Consider the following 13879-nt stretch of genomic DNA (forward strand, 5'->3'; position numbering starts at 1 on the left):
CTGTGTTTCGTCTTTTTTCAAATTTTTTGTAAGGGGTGGTGTGTTGTCTTTTTTCAACTTTTTCAACTTTTTTGTAATGGGGGGGTGGTTCGTCTTTTTTCAACTTTTTCGTAAGGGGGGGTGTGTCGTCTTTTTTCAACTCTTTCTTTTTCAACTTTTTCGTAATGAGGGTGTTTCGTCTTTTTTCAACTTTTTCGTAAGGGGAAGTGGTTCGTCTTTTTTCAACTTTTTCGTAAGGGGGGGTGTGTCGTCTTTTTTCAACTCTTTCTTTTTCAACTTTTTCGTAATGAGGGTGTTTCGTCTTTTTTCAACTTTTTTGTAAGGGGTGGTGTGTCGTCTTTTTACAACTTTTTTGTAAGGGGGGTTTGTCGTCTTTTTTCAACTTTTTCGTAAGGGGGGGTGTGTCGTCTTTTTCAACTTTTTCGTAATGGGGGTGGGTCGTCTTTTTTCAACTTTTTCGTAAGGGGGGTGTTTCATCTTTTTTCAACTTTTTCGTAATGAGGGTTTGTCGTCTTTTTCAACTTTTTCGTAATGGGGTTTGTCGTCTTTTTTCAACTTTTTCGTAATGGGGGGGTGTTAAGTCTATTTTTAACTTTTCCGTAAGGGGGGGTGCGTCATCTTTTTTCAACTTTTTCGTGAGGGTGGGTGTTTCGTCTTTTTTCAACTTTTTCGTAAGGGGGGGGTGGGTCGTCTTTTTTCAACTTTTTTGTAAGGGGGGGTGTGTCCTCTTTTTTCAACTCTTTCTTTTTCAACTTTTTCGTAATGAGGGTGTTTCGTCTTTTTTCAACTTTTTCGTAAGGGGGGGTGTGTCGTCTTTTTTCAACTCTTTCTTTTTCAACTTTTTCGTAATGAGGGTGTTTCGTCTTTTTTCAACTTTTTTGTAAGGGGTGGTGTGTCGTCTTTTTACAACTTTTTTGTAAGGGGGGTTTGTCGTCTTTTTTCAACTTTTTCGTAAGGGGGGGTGTGTCGTCTTTTTCAACTTTTTCGTAATGGGGGTGGGTCGTCTTTTTTCAACTTTTTCGTAAGGGGGGTGTTTCATCTTTTTTCAACTTTTTCGTAATGAGGGTTTGTCGTCTTTTTCAACTTTTTCGTAATGGGGTTTGTCGTCTTTTTTCAACTTTTTCGTAATGGGGGGGTGTTAAGTCTATTTTTAACTTTTCCGTAAGGGGGGGTGCGTCATCTTTTTTCAACTTTTTCGTGAGGGTGGGTGTTTCGTCTTTTTTCAACTTTTTCGTAAGGGGGGGGGTGGGTCGTCTTTTTTCAACTTTTTTGTAAGGGGGGGTGTGTCCTCTTTTTTCAACTCTTTCTTTTTCAACTTTTTCGTAATGAGGGTGTTTCGTCTTTTTTCAACTTTTTCGTAATGGGGGTTGGGTCGTCTTTTTACAACTTTTTTGTAAGGGGGGTTTGTCGTCTTTTTTCAACTTTTTCGTAAGGGGGGTGTGTCGTCTTTTTCAACTTTTTCGTAATGGGGGTGGGTCGTCTTTTTTCAACTTTTTCGTAAGGGGGGTGTTTCATCTTTTTTCAACTTTTTCGTAATGAGGGTTTGTCGTCTTTTTCAACTTTTTCCTAATGGGGGTGTGTCGTCTTTTTTTAACTTTTTCAACTTTTTCGTAATGGGGGCTTGTCGTCTTTTTTCAACTTTTTCGTAATGGGGGGGTGTTTCGTCTTTTTTCAACTTTTTCGTAATGGGGGTTGGGTCGTCTTTTTTCAACTTTTTCGTAAGGGGTGGTGTGTCGTCTTTTTTCAACTTTTTTGTAAGGGGGGTTTGTCGTCTTTTTTCAACTTTTTCGTAAGGGGGGGTGTTTCGTATTTTTTCAACTTTTTCGTAATGAGGGTGTGTCGTCTTTTTCAACTTTTTCGTAATGGGGGTGGGTCGTCTTTTTTCAACTTTTTCGTAAGGGGGGGTGTTTCATCTTTTTTCAACTTTTTCAACTTTTTCGTAATGGGGGCTTGTCGTCTTTTTTCAACTTTTTCGTAATGGGGGGGTGTTTCGTCTTTTTTCAACTTTTTCGTAATGGGGGTTGGGTCGTCTTTTTTCAACTTTTTCGTAAGGGGTGGTGTGTCGTCTTTTTTCAACTTTTTTGTAAGGGGGGTTTGTCGTCTTTTTTCAACTTTTTCGTAAGGGGGGGTGTTTCGTCTTTTTTCAACTTTTTCGTAATGAGGGTGTGTCGTCTTTTTCAACTTTTTCGTAATGGGGGTGGGTCGTCTTTTTTCAACTTTTTCATAAGGGGGGGTGTTTCATCTTTTTTCAACTTTTTCAACTTTTTCGTAATGGGGGCTTGTCGTCTTTTTTCAACTTTTTCGTAATGGGGGGGTGTTTCGTCTTTTTTCAACTTTTTCGTAATGGGGGTTGGGTCGTCTTTTTTCAACTTTTTCGTAAGGGGTGGTGTGTCGTCTTTTTTCAACTTTTTTGTAAGGGGGGTTTGTCGTCTTTTTTCAACTTTTTCGTAAGGGGGGCTGTTTCGTCTTTTTTCAACTTTTTCGTAATGAGGGTGTGTCGTCTTTTTCAACTTTTTCGTAATGGGGGTGGGTCGTCTTTTTTCAACTTTTTCGTAAGGGGGGGTGTTTCATCTTTTTTCAACTTTTTCAACTTTTTCGTAATGGGGGTTTGTCGTCTTTTTTCAACTTTTTCGTAATGGGGGGGTTTGTCGTCTATTTTCAACTTTTTCGTGGGGGGGGTGGGTCGTCTTTTTTCAACTTTTTCATAATGGGGGTGTTTCGTCTTTTTTCAACTTTTTCGTAATGGGGGTGTTTCGTCTTTTTTCAACTTTTCCGTAAGGGGGAGAGTTTCGTCTTTTTTCAACATTTTCGTAAGGGGGGATTTGTCGTCTTTTTTCAACTTTTTCAACTTTTTTGTAATGGGGGGGTGTTTCGTCTATTTTCAACATTTTCATAAGGGGGGGTGTTTTGTCTTTTTTTCAAAATTTTCGTAAGGGTGTTTCGTCTTTTTTCAACATTTTCGTAAGCGGGGCGTGTTTCGTCTTTTTTCAACTTTCTCGGAAGGGGGGGTGGGTGTCTTTTTTCAACTTTTTCGTAATGGGAGTGTTTCATCTTTTTTTAAACTTTTGGTAAGGGGGGTGTGTCGTCTTTTTTCAACTTTTTCAACTTTTTCGTAATGGGGGTGTGTCGTCTTTTTCAACTTTTTCGTAATGGGGGTGGGTCGTCTTTTTTCAACTTTTTCGTAAGGGGGGTGTTTCATCTTTTTTCAACTTTTTCGTAATGAGGGTTTGTCGTCTTTTTCAACTTTTTCGTAATGGGGTTTGTCGTCTTTTTTCAACTTTTTCGTAATGGGGGGGTGTTAAGTCTATTTTTAACTTTTCCGTAAGGGGGGGTGCGTCATCTTTTTTCAACTTTTTCGTGAGGGTGGGTGTTTCGTCTTTTTTCAACTTTTTCGTAAGGGGGGGGGTGGGTCGTCTTTTTTCAACTTTTTTGTAAGGGGGGGTGTGTCCTCTTTTTTCAACTCTTTCTTTTTCAACTTTTTCGTAATGAGGGTGTTTCGTCTTTTTTCAACTTTTTCGTAATGGGGGTTGGGTCGTCTTTTTACAACTTTTTTGTAAGGGGGGTTTGTCGTCTTTTTTCAACTTTTTCGTAAGGGGGGTGTGTCGTCTTTTTCAACTTTTTCGTAATGGGGGTGGGTCGTCTTTTTTCAACTTTTTCGTAAGGGGGGTGTTTCATCTTTTTTCAACTTTTTCGTAATGAGGGTTTGTCGTCTTTTTCAACTTTTTCCTAATGGGGGTGTGTCGTCTTTTTTTAACTTTTTCAACTTTTTCGTAATGGAGGCTTGTCGTCTTTTTTCAACTTTTTCGTAATGGGGGGGTGTTTCGTCTTTTTTCAACTTTTTCGTAATGGGGGTTGGGTCGTCTTTTTTCAACTTTTTCGTAAGGGGTGGTGTGTCGTCTTTTTTCAACTTTTTTGTAAGGGGGGTTTGTCGTCTTTTTTCAACTTTTTCGTAAGGGGGGGTGTTTCGTCTTTTTTCAACTTTTTCGTAATGAGGGTGTGTCGTCTTTTTCAACTTTTTCGTAATGGGGTGGGTCGTCTTTTTTCAACTTTTTCGTAAGGGGGGGTGTTTCATCTTTTTTCAACTTTTTCAACTTTTTCGTAATGGGGGTTTGTCGTCTTTTTTCAACTTTTTCGTAATGGGGGGGTTTGTCGTCTATTTTCAACTTTTTCGTGGGGGGGGTGGGTCGTCTTTTTTCAACTTTTTCATAATGGGGGTGTTTCGTCTTTTTTCAACTTTTTCGTAATGGGGGTTTTTCGTCTTTTTTCAACTTTTCCGTAAGGGGGCGGGTGCCGTCTTTTTTCAACTTTCTCGTAAGGGGGGGTGGGTGTCTTTTTTCAACTTTTTCGTAATGGGGGGGTGGGTCGTCTTTTTTCAACTTTTTCGTAATGGGGGTGTTTCGTCTTTTTTCAACTTTTTCCTAAGGGGGGGTGGGTCGTCTTTTTTCAACTATTTCGTAATGGGAGAGTTTCGTCTTTTTTCAACATTTTCGTAAGGGGGGATTTGTCGTCTTTTTTCAACTTTTTCAACTTTTTTGTAATGGGGGGGTGTTTCGTCTATTTTCAACATTTTCATAAGGGGGGGTGTTTTGTCTTTTTTTCAAAATTTTCGTAAGGGTGTTTCGTCTTTTTTCAACATTTTCGTAAGCGGGGCGTGTTTCGTCTTTTTTCAACTTTCTCGTAAGGGGGGGTGGGTGTCTTTTTTCAACTTTTTCGTAATGGGAGTGTTTCGTCTTTTTTTAAACTTTTGGTAAGGGGGGTGTGTCGTCTTTTTTCAACTTTTTCAACTTTTTCGTAATGGGGGTTTGTCGTCTTTTTTCAACTTTTTCGTAATGGGGGGGTGTTAAGTCTATTTTTAACTTTTCCGTAAGGGGGGGTGTGTCATCTTTTTTCAACTTTTTCGTGAGGGTGGGTGTTTCGTCTTTTTTCAACTTTTTCGTAAGGGGGGGTGGGTCGTCTTTTTTCAACTTTTTCGTAAGGGGGGGTATTTCGTCTTTTTTCAACATCCTCGTAAGGGGGGCGTGTGTCGTCTTTTTTCAACTTTCTCGTAAGGGGGGTGGGTCGTCTTTTTTCAACTTTTCCGTAAGGGGGGGTGGGTCGTCTTTTTTCAACTTTTTCGCAATGGGGGTGTTTCGTCTTTTTTCAACTTTTTCGTAAGGGGGGGTCGGTCGTCTTTTTTCAACATTTTTGTAAGGGGGGGTTTTTCGTCTTTTTTCAATTTTTTCGTAAGGGGGGGGTGTTTCGTCTTTTTTCAACTTTCTCCTAAGGGGGGGTGTGTCGTCTTTTTCAACTTTTTCGTAAGGGGGGGGTTTTCGTCTTTTTTCAACATTTTCGTAAGGGGGGCGTGTTTCTGATTTTTTCAAGTTTTTCGTGAGGGGGGATGGGTCGTCTTTTTTCAACTTTTTCATAATGGGGGTGGGTCGTCTTTTTTTAACTTTTTCATAAGGGGGGGTTTGTCGTCTTTTTTCAACTATTTCAACTTTTTCGTAATGGGGGTGTTTCATCTTTTTTCACTTAAAAAATAACCTTTAGTCAGAATAGTTTTCTTCTGCATGTACAGAATGTCAATTTTCTCCCCTTTTAATCTATCCTCTTTATCTTTTCTTTTGTTGCCCATTTCTTTCAACTTTTTCTAAGTTCTTTTCCTGACCCTGGTCAGCAGATCGGAGAAACCGTGATTTATCTATCTGGCAATGATTGAACACTTTATAAACATGGGGCCAGATTTACTAAAGGTTTGCATGTTTAAAACGTGTGCAAACTTGATACCACCAGCAAAAGAAGTGCTATCTGATCTACTAACGGCGCGCAGTGAGGATTGCGTCTTTCAAATGAGCAAAACAACACTCATTGTCCATTTAGTACATTTGCCTTAATGGCGTTTCTGCCCTAACGTTCAAAATACTGAGAGGAGAAAATGCAAACAAGTTAAGTTAGTACATGCATTATGATTTACCAAGCCTGGCAAAAACTGAGGTGATTGTGACGGTGTCTGTGTTTAACACCTTTGAAAAGAATGTGCTAACCCAGGAGACCAGTGTTACGCACAACAGGCTGCTGTTACTGGAGTTAGGAGGAGACATAGGCTCAACAAACAAAGAAGGCATAAAGATTGCGTTTTTCCCCACAAGTGTTTACTTTTTTTACTTTTAAATGTTTCAAATGACATGCATTTATTTTTTAATTTCATTCAATATTCTAATCGTTAAGGAAGAGAAACACCATGATAGAACTAAAAGCTATTGTTGCTATATATACAGCCAAATAAAACTGAACATTCACAGCCTCTGCATTCTATAGAATTTAAAAATGTACATTTATTTCTTCCTATTTCCCTCTTTTCGCCAACATTACATTTTAAATTGGGGATTTCCTTTTCTCGGGTTGCACGTCTCTCCCCCAGCTTGCCCCCTCCGGTGCGCTCCTCTCCATGATGCACTCGTCACCTGGACGCTTGGATTGGGGGACCTCACCACTGTTTCAAAATGTGTAATACCTACGTTGGTCCACAGCGCAAAACGTAGAAGTTTCACAATAAGGGCTCTAAAATTGTGACATGCCTACGTTTCCTTTTGCCTATTCTTTTGTATCTTGCATACCTCAGGTCACGTGACTGCCCAGTTTTCCCCTGGCAAAAAAACATGGCAGACATCCCTACGTTGGGATGTTATGTTTTCTACTGTTGCTATGGTGTAGCTATGGACACTATCAACAACGAACCGGAAGGAAGTGGACGTTCGGTTCGCGGCTCTTTTTTCCTCCATTGATTTTTCACAAAATCCTTATAGCAAGAGATTGGTGCCTGGGACCAGGACAACAAGCAACCCCAACACTCGTGACTATAGTACATTCAATTTGGCACCAAAACGGCGTTAAAAACGGAAACAAAGGTATAGGTTCAAGACTGTGTACATAATTTTTATCCGGAGTCAAGGAACTACCCATCCCACAATCCATTGCGAATGATATCGTTTATTCAGTCTTTCAAGTCTCGCTAGAAAAAACGTTGGAATGGTACGTTTTCTACTGTTGCTATGGTGGTAACTATGGACGCTATTAACAACGAACCGGGAGGAAGTGGACGTTTGGTTCGCGGCTCTTAAAACGGGTTACATCAGACCCTAGACATCAAACTAAGCTCCTATACAATAATGATTTCTGTTACATTTTTATGGATGTCTTTCATTACAACCAAATTTAATAAAATGATTGGAATAGATCGATGCATATTAGCAACATTATAAACTATAAAATGTAACAATCCTTGATACATAAAGACAATACAGTTCATGTGTGATATATATGATTTTATTTAACAAAATAATCCTGACAGATTAATACTATTTTTTAAAACAGGTTTGATTTGACCACTTTTTTACAATATATATAGTCTAGATTATTTTATAAAACCCATTCGGCTTTAGTAAATATTTGATATAGTGGGTAGATATACATTTTTTACAACCCTAATTATGTTCCCTCTGTGCACAACGCCAGCCATAACTACCAAAATTCCTGTTTCTAGAATAACAGTCAAAATATCCGAAATTAACCAATATATGTACTTTATTTTAACATATATATATATATATATATGTACTATGCAATAAATACTTCGGCCACACGACATCCGTGACATATTCAGTGAATATGTTTTTTGTAAGCCTTTTATAATCCTAGTTACAACATTTTTTTGGAAACGGAAAAGACTACAATTATGGCACCATTCAGTATCAAGCTGTATGACTTGACTCTGAGGAATTGTAGTCTTTTAGACAAATCTCAGTGTTCCCTTAACTAAGAAGTAATATATATGTAATTGAGGGTACACAGGGGAGTTTAATTGGATGGTTAACACATTTATGTGATGAGATATTTAAAAAATAATTGATACATTTGGTAAAATGTATTTTAACCATATATAGCAGCTCCCCCTGTTGTTTTGGTGAGCTGACTACCCTCACATGGTACTTTGTTCCAAGACCTCTCTAAAACAGTTATTCCCATGTCTGTAGCCCCTTTTGTTGCTGAGTTATAAGCCTTCAAACATGCCCTTGGGTCAAGGTTCCAAGGGCATTATTTCAAAGCAGGGGTCATGTAGAAACCTCATCTTCACATATGTTACTCTCCAGGATGAGACCTTTCCAACGATGTATGTCGTTCAGCTCTAAGCCAAAAACCTAAATATTCTCATTTCATAGGCATGGGGTCTTGGAGTCATACTTTCATAGAGCGCTTTCAAAGCCCAGTACATCAAATGTTTTTATTTTTTTTTTATTTTGTTTGTTTGCTTGTTTGTTTTGGTGTAAGTATATCATAGAATCTGGGGAACTATATGCTTGGAGGACAGCCTTAAGTGCTTGGTTTAGAATTATGGCTAAAAGTAAAAATCTCTTATGCTCTTGTCCATATTAATTCATCCTAGTACTTTTTTTTTATCCTTCTTTCCTTATAGAATAGTTAATCTAATTTGTCATCAGTCATTGTTTTAATATTCAGTTTAATGTATTTCATAGAGCAACAGGGTTGAACAGGTCAAAAGGCTTCATGTCTTTTAAGCAGGGAGTTTTTAACATCAGTCTTGTTCACAAAGCATACAGCATAGAATGACCCTCTGTCTTTTGGAACATTTTCACACTTTTTAACACCCTTTTTTGATGTTTTGATAAAAGTGTGTAAATTGTGAAAGATTTGGCAAATTGAGAGTGGGGCCTTAAGTGACTTGTGGGCTCACAAAATCTCTTAGAAGAGACCTAGGAAGTTGATTTTTGTTTTGGTAACAGTTCCCAATCTCACGAACAACTGGTGAAAATGTGGGGGTTCTAGGTCAAACATAAGTGTATGAAAAAGGGTCTACGGAGAGGAGGGAGAGAGGGGGGGGGGATGAACGATAGTGAACTAAAAGTTACCAGGTGCGCACCCTCGGCCTTTAAACCGACAGTGGGCGTAACTGCACGATTGCGCATGTCAGCAGCACACTGGCAGACCATAATGCAGCATAATGGGCTTTTTGAATGGGTTTTTGCTTAGATTCCTAAAATGGGATCTTTGGTTAACATAGATTTAAGATGTGTTTTTGCAACCAACCTTAAAAAACATCAGTAAATACCCCCTGAAAGATCTAATAAACAGGTCGCTCACAAGTGACGATTATCAATACGTCATTATTTGATGTCAGTGTCATGTGCCCGTTTGTAGTTCTTATCGCTGGCCGTTTACTTTTTTGATTGCATTTTCTGGTATTAATCTAATCCGTCAGGATTATTTTGTTAAATAAAATTATGAAATCATATAAATCACACAAACTGTACAGTATTGTCTTTATATATTGTTACATTTTATAGTTTATAATGTTGCTAATATACATCGATCTGTTCCAATCTTTTTATTAAATTTGGTTGTAATGAAAGACATCCATAAAAATGTAACAGAAATCATTATTTATTGCATAGGAGCTTAGTTTGATGTCTAGGGTCTGATGTAACCCGTTTTAAGAGCCACGAACCGAACGTCCACTTCCTTCCGGTTTGTTGTTGATAGCGTCCATAGCAACTACCATAGCAACAGTAGAAAACGTAACAACCCAACGTTTTTTCTGGCGAGACCTGAAAGACTGAATAAACGATATAATTCGCAATGGATTGTAGGATGGGTAGTTCCTTGACTCCGGACGAAAATGATGTACACAGTTGAACCTATACCTTTGTTTCAGTTTTTAACGCCGTTTTGGTGCTGAATTGAATGTACTATAGTCACAAGTGTTGGGGTAGCTTGTTGTCTTGGTCCCAGGCGCCAATCTCTTGATATGAGGATTTTGTGAAAAATCAATGGAGGATTTGAATGGGGAAATTTAATTCCGGAACCAGAGCAGCCGAAAAAAGAGTCGCGAACCGAACGTCCACTTCCTTCCGGTTCGTTGTTGATAGCGTCCATAGCAACCACCATAGCAACAGTAGAAAACGTAACAACCCAACGTTTTTCTAGCGAGACCTGAAAGAATCTTCGTAGAAACGAACAAACTAAAGATCATAAACACAAACCGAACAAAGATTATGAAGATACAATGTCATCAGAAAGGTTATCAAAACGACACTTAAGCCTCAAACTATCTTAAAATATTGCATTTTCCACCGAAAATAGAAGGGATGTCTGCCATGTTTTTTTTTTCACCAGGGGAAAACCGGGCAGTCACGTGACCTGAGGTATGCCTATACAAAAGAATAGACAAAAGGAAACGTAGACATGTCACAATTTTAGAGCCCTTATTGTGAAACTACTACGTTTTGCGCTGTGGACCAACGTAGGTATTACACATTTTGACATGAGACTGGGTTGTCATTTAGAGATCATTTGATATTGATACTTAGAATATTTTTATCCAGAGTCTTCTGAATTGACAACCTATTTTAGGTTTAACCCCACCCCCGGTGAGAGGAGTTACATTTAGTATTTCAATGTGTAGAACGTGATTATTACACATTTACACAAATTAATGAAGTAAATGGAATTCTCCTCTGCTGAGCTCAGACCTTCGAGCATGGTGGAGTTATTTTTCCTCCTCTCTCTCATTTATTTTAGATTTTTAAAAAAAGGTCAATACTGATTCTACAAATAGTCTATGACTCACGATCGATTTGTAAACTACATACATATGTAAAAGTAATTCAAATTTTGGTTCATGTGAAATATCAAATATCACCTAAGTTACAATCAATGTACAGGAAGTATTAAAAGTGAATTTCTATCTGATTTGAATGAAAAACATTGTCATGCTCAGGGATTGGACACATTTCTTCCAGTATCTGGAAACAGTTGATATACTTGCAGTAGAAATGTCTTGGATTATAGTGGGCTGTAACATACGTGTTGTGAGTAAATTGGCTGCTTATAGAGCTCTATCTCTGTACTGTGAATAGTGTCATATTAACAGTGTATGAATACAAAGAGTATATTGAAGTCATGTGTTGAAATAATTGTATGTCTCTTTGAACCTATATAACCATTGTACACAGGAAAGATGAGCACAAGTCTGTAGTTGTGTTTATTTGGTTTAATGAAGAGAAAAATCACATTGATGATATCCCCTGCATAGATTTAGAAAGATGGATGATGAGATGAGTGAGTAAAAGGTTTGAGTTAGCTTTTAGCCAGAATCAACAGTGTGATACTAAATTAGAGAAAATATAATGGATTATTCGAAGTAATATGGCAAACAGGAGTTGTGCTCTTTAAGGACGTGTTGTCCTTAAACAAGGTCTTTAAAAGGACCGTTATGTTGTTGCTGCTTATCAGTGGGTTTACTTGGAGGTGGTGTACTTGGTCACTGCCTTGGTGCCCTCGGACACGTCGTGTTTGGCCAGCTCACCGGGCAGCAGCAGACAGACGGCGGTCTGGATCTCTCTGGAGGTGATGGTGGAGCGCTTGTTGTAGTAAGCCAGACGGGATGCCTCCCCGGCGATGCACTCAAAGATGTCGCTCACGAACGAGTTCCATAGTCTTGGAAGAGATCCCAGTGTCGGGGTGGACCTGCTTCAGGACCTTGTAGACGTAGATAGCGTAGCTCTCCTTCCTGGTCTTTCGTCTGTTTTTGCCGGTCTTGGTGGCCTTGGGCGCTTTCACGGTTTCAGGCATGTTTGCTGAGTGGTGGTCTCAGAAACAGATAGTTAAAGGTTTCTCTGTATATTTTGGTGTTGATGCAAATGTAGATGGGCTGTTGCTCACAAAAGATAAAGTGCTATTAGTCCTACAATGTTTGACATGTTGCCTATACCCCATGGATATGTAATTATAGCTTACTTCTTATTAACATGTCGTTCATGATGTGTTATACATATATTTTGTGAAAATAACAAAATGATTTTCATGAAGCCTCTTGTAAAATCGAAGCTTTAAAGAGGGATTATATGGGTAAATGCTTTGTTCCAGTTCCTACGAATACTCCCCATCTTCCACCTAAACCAGTTTCAGATATGTATTTTTGTTTTCCAATCAGTCAACAACTTACTCCCCGTCTGTTTTCAAGATATATTTCAATTCAATTCTCAAATCCATCATTACAACACAAGGTCAGCCAGCTTACTTCATTCTGCATTTTTCAGGACATCGTTTTCTCAATTCTCTATCAGATTCAGAGGACCTCATTGTTGGAACAATTAACCAATGTGCCATCATAATCTTTCTCTGCCATGAGAGCTTATTTTCCTTTTTCTCCTCTTCTTTAATTTGTCTCTTTCTTGTTTTGCTTTCTTTTACACCTTATTGAGGATGTGTTCTTGTTAGCTTTATTGTTTTTGTCTCTGTGTTACATGTTTCTCTTAAGGAGGGCCACTCGACAAGCCCCTCTGGGTTTATTTGGCTCCTCCAGCACATTTCGTTCAAAATGTATATTTTGTTAATTAACTAATCATTATGTACTGTCTGTTTTTCCATTGATCCTTTCGGTCTTTTGGTTAAGATCAAGTGTAGTATCTGTTCTTATCAGTTTAATATCTGATACATCCCCTACCCGGGCACCATATATTAAATTGATTTTGGGACTTGAGATGGAACAGGGGCTTGCTCCGTCCACTCCACGCATCGACCTGGTATTGCAGTACCTCCGGGAACAGTGCACCCTCCTCTTTTCAGTGTTTAAAATAATCCTTTGTTTTCACTGCATTTAAGAGAAATGTGTGTGTGTGTGTGAGTCTGGCCTGGCTTTGTCACTGCGTTGACATGCTGCCAGGATGCAAGCTTTTTGAAATGAACTGGAATTTTGGTCAGGTTTGGGGTTATTTGTCTGCCAATTCCCCCATTTGCCACTCTGTGTATGCTATTGCTGTAGTAGCACACAGACACACAGACACACAATAACATATCAACAGAGAGGCAAATGTTTTCACCTACTTCTTTTTTACTCCATTGTTTAAGCTGACGTCATGCGCTCAGTATACAACCTCGTCCCCATTCCAGAGCACTGGGTGGCAGCGGTATCAATGTGAGAAGAAAATGATGCCAAATGTTGTTGTCTGTCTTTCTTTCCTCAGCATCTTAAATGTGGATCGACCGATTGAGCATATTCTGTCCGCGCAGTCACAAAGTCTTGGTGTTTCTGGCCTAGCTGCTGCTTCGACTGTTCTTTTGTTGGCGGTAAAAAAAAAAAACACACACTGGCGGTAGCTATCGGTCGGCTTTGATGTGGAAGTGTGGCACTTCCTGTTAGAATGATGAGCCTTGTTTCTCCACTTGAATGTAGAAAGAGAAGCCCTACCGGGCCTCAACTCAAAACTTTCTTCTGTGTTGAGGACAAGTAGAAGGGACACCCAGTGAAGAAAACTCTGATTTCGGTGGTTTGCATATTGTTGGGACCATAAGTCCTGTAAGATGGTCCTGTGAAGGACTCCTTTTTCCCTGAGCTGTACAACTCATACTTACCTGGCAGGGGAGATACCATGATCAAGAAGGTGGTTCACCCATGGCGAGGCTTGGCCATTGCACTCCGGCGGGGCTGACCTATGTGAATTCCCCAAATGTGGGAATCTCGACTGCATAATTTGTGGTAGTGGGGGACTGTGTTCGCGCTCTCCCCTGATGGATTGTCAAAAGTAATAACGGGGAAACAGATAGGGAGATGCTGCCTTCCAACCTGGCTGTAGCAACAGACAGACAACAAGAATTTCAAAGGTGGCTTAATGCACAGCCAGTTTCTTTGCTAGTGCTAGATCACAAGATCACTCGTCAATCAAATTTGTTTCAGATTCAGCAGCCCTTGCTCCGATCAATGTGAAATCCCAGTCACGGCACATCTGCCTTACAGAACGGCTGTGGGCCAATAAAAGGCCCCAATCTTCTCCTGTCTTTTGGTTCACTTAAAGCCTCAATATGTAACATTTCAGTTTTGGTG

The 13879-nt window shown here is 39.3% G+C and overlaps 2 non-coding genes and 1 pseudogene across 2 annotated transcripts; 2 read left to right on the forward strand and 1 right to left on the reverse strand.

Annotated features, from left to right (window-relative positions):
* Nucleotides 1-11294: 11294 nt before the first annotated feature.
* Nucleotides 11295-11628, reverse strand: LOC132971949 (histone H2B 1/2-like; annotated as a pseudogene).
* Nucleotides 11629-12428: 800 nt separating this feature from the next.
* LOC132972145 (U2 spliceosomal RNA) lies at nt 12429-12615 on the forward strand. Its single transcript, XR_009672892.1, has one exon. It is a non-coding gene; the product is annotated as a U2 spliceosomal RNA (small nuclear RNA).
* Nucleotides 12616-13402: 787 nt separating this feature from the next.
* Nucleotides 13403-13566, forward strand: LOC132972137 (U1 spliceosomal RNA). The gene has a single exon (XR_009672884.1). It is a non-coding gene; the product is annotated as a U1 spliceosomal RNA (small nuclear RNA).
* The last annotated feature ends 313 nt before the right edge of the window (nt 13567-13879 follow it).

The sequence above is a fragment of the Labrus mixtus genome, chromosome 3 (assembly GCF_963584025.1).
Source record: "Labrus mixtus chromosome 3, fLabMix1.1, whole genome shotgun sequence".
NCBI classification, from domain to species: Eukaryota; Metazoa; Chordata; class Actinopteri; order Labriformes; family Labridae; genus Labrus; species Labrus mixtus.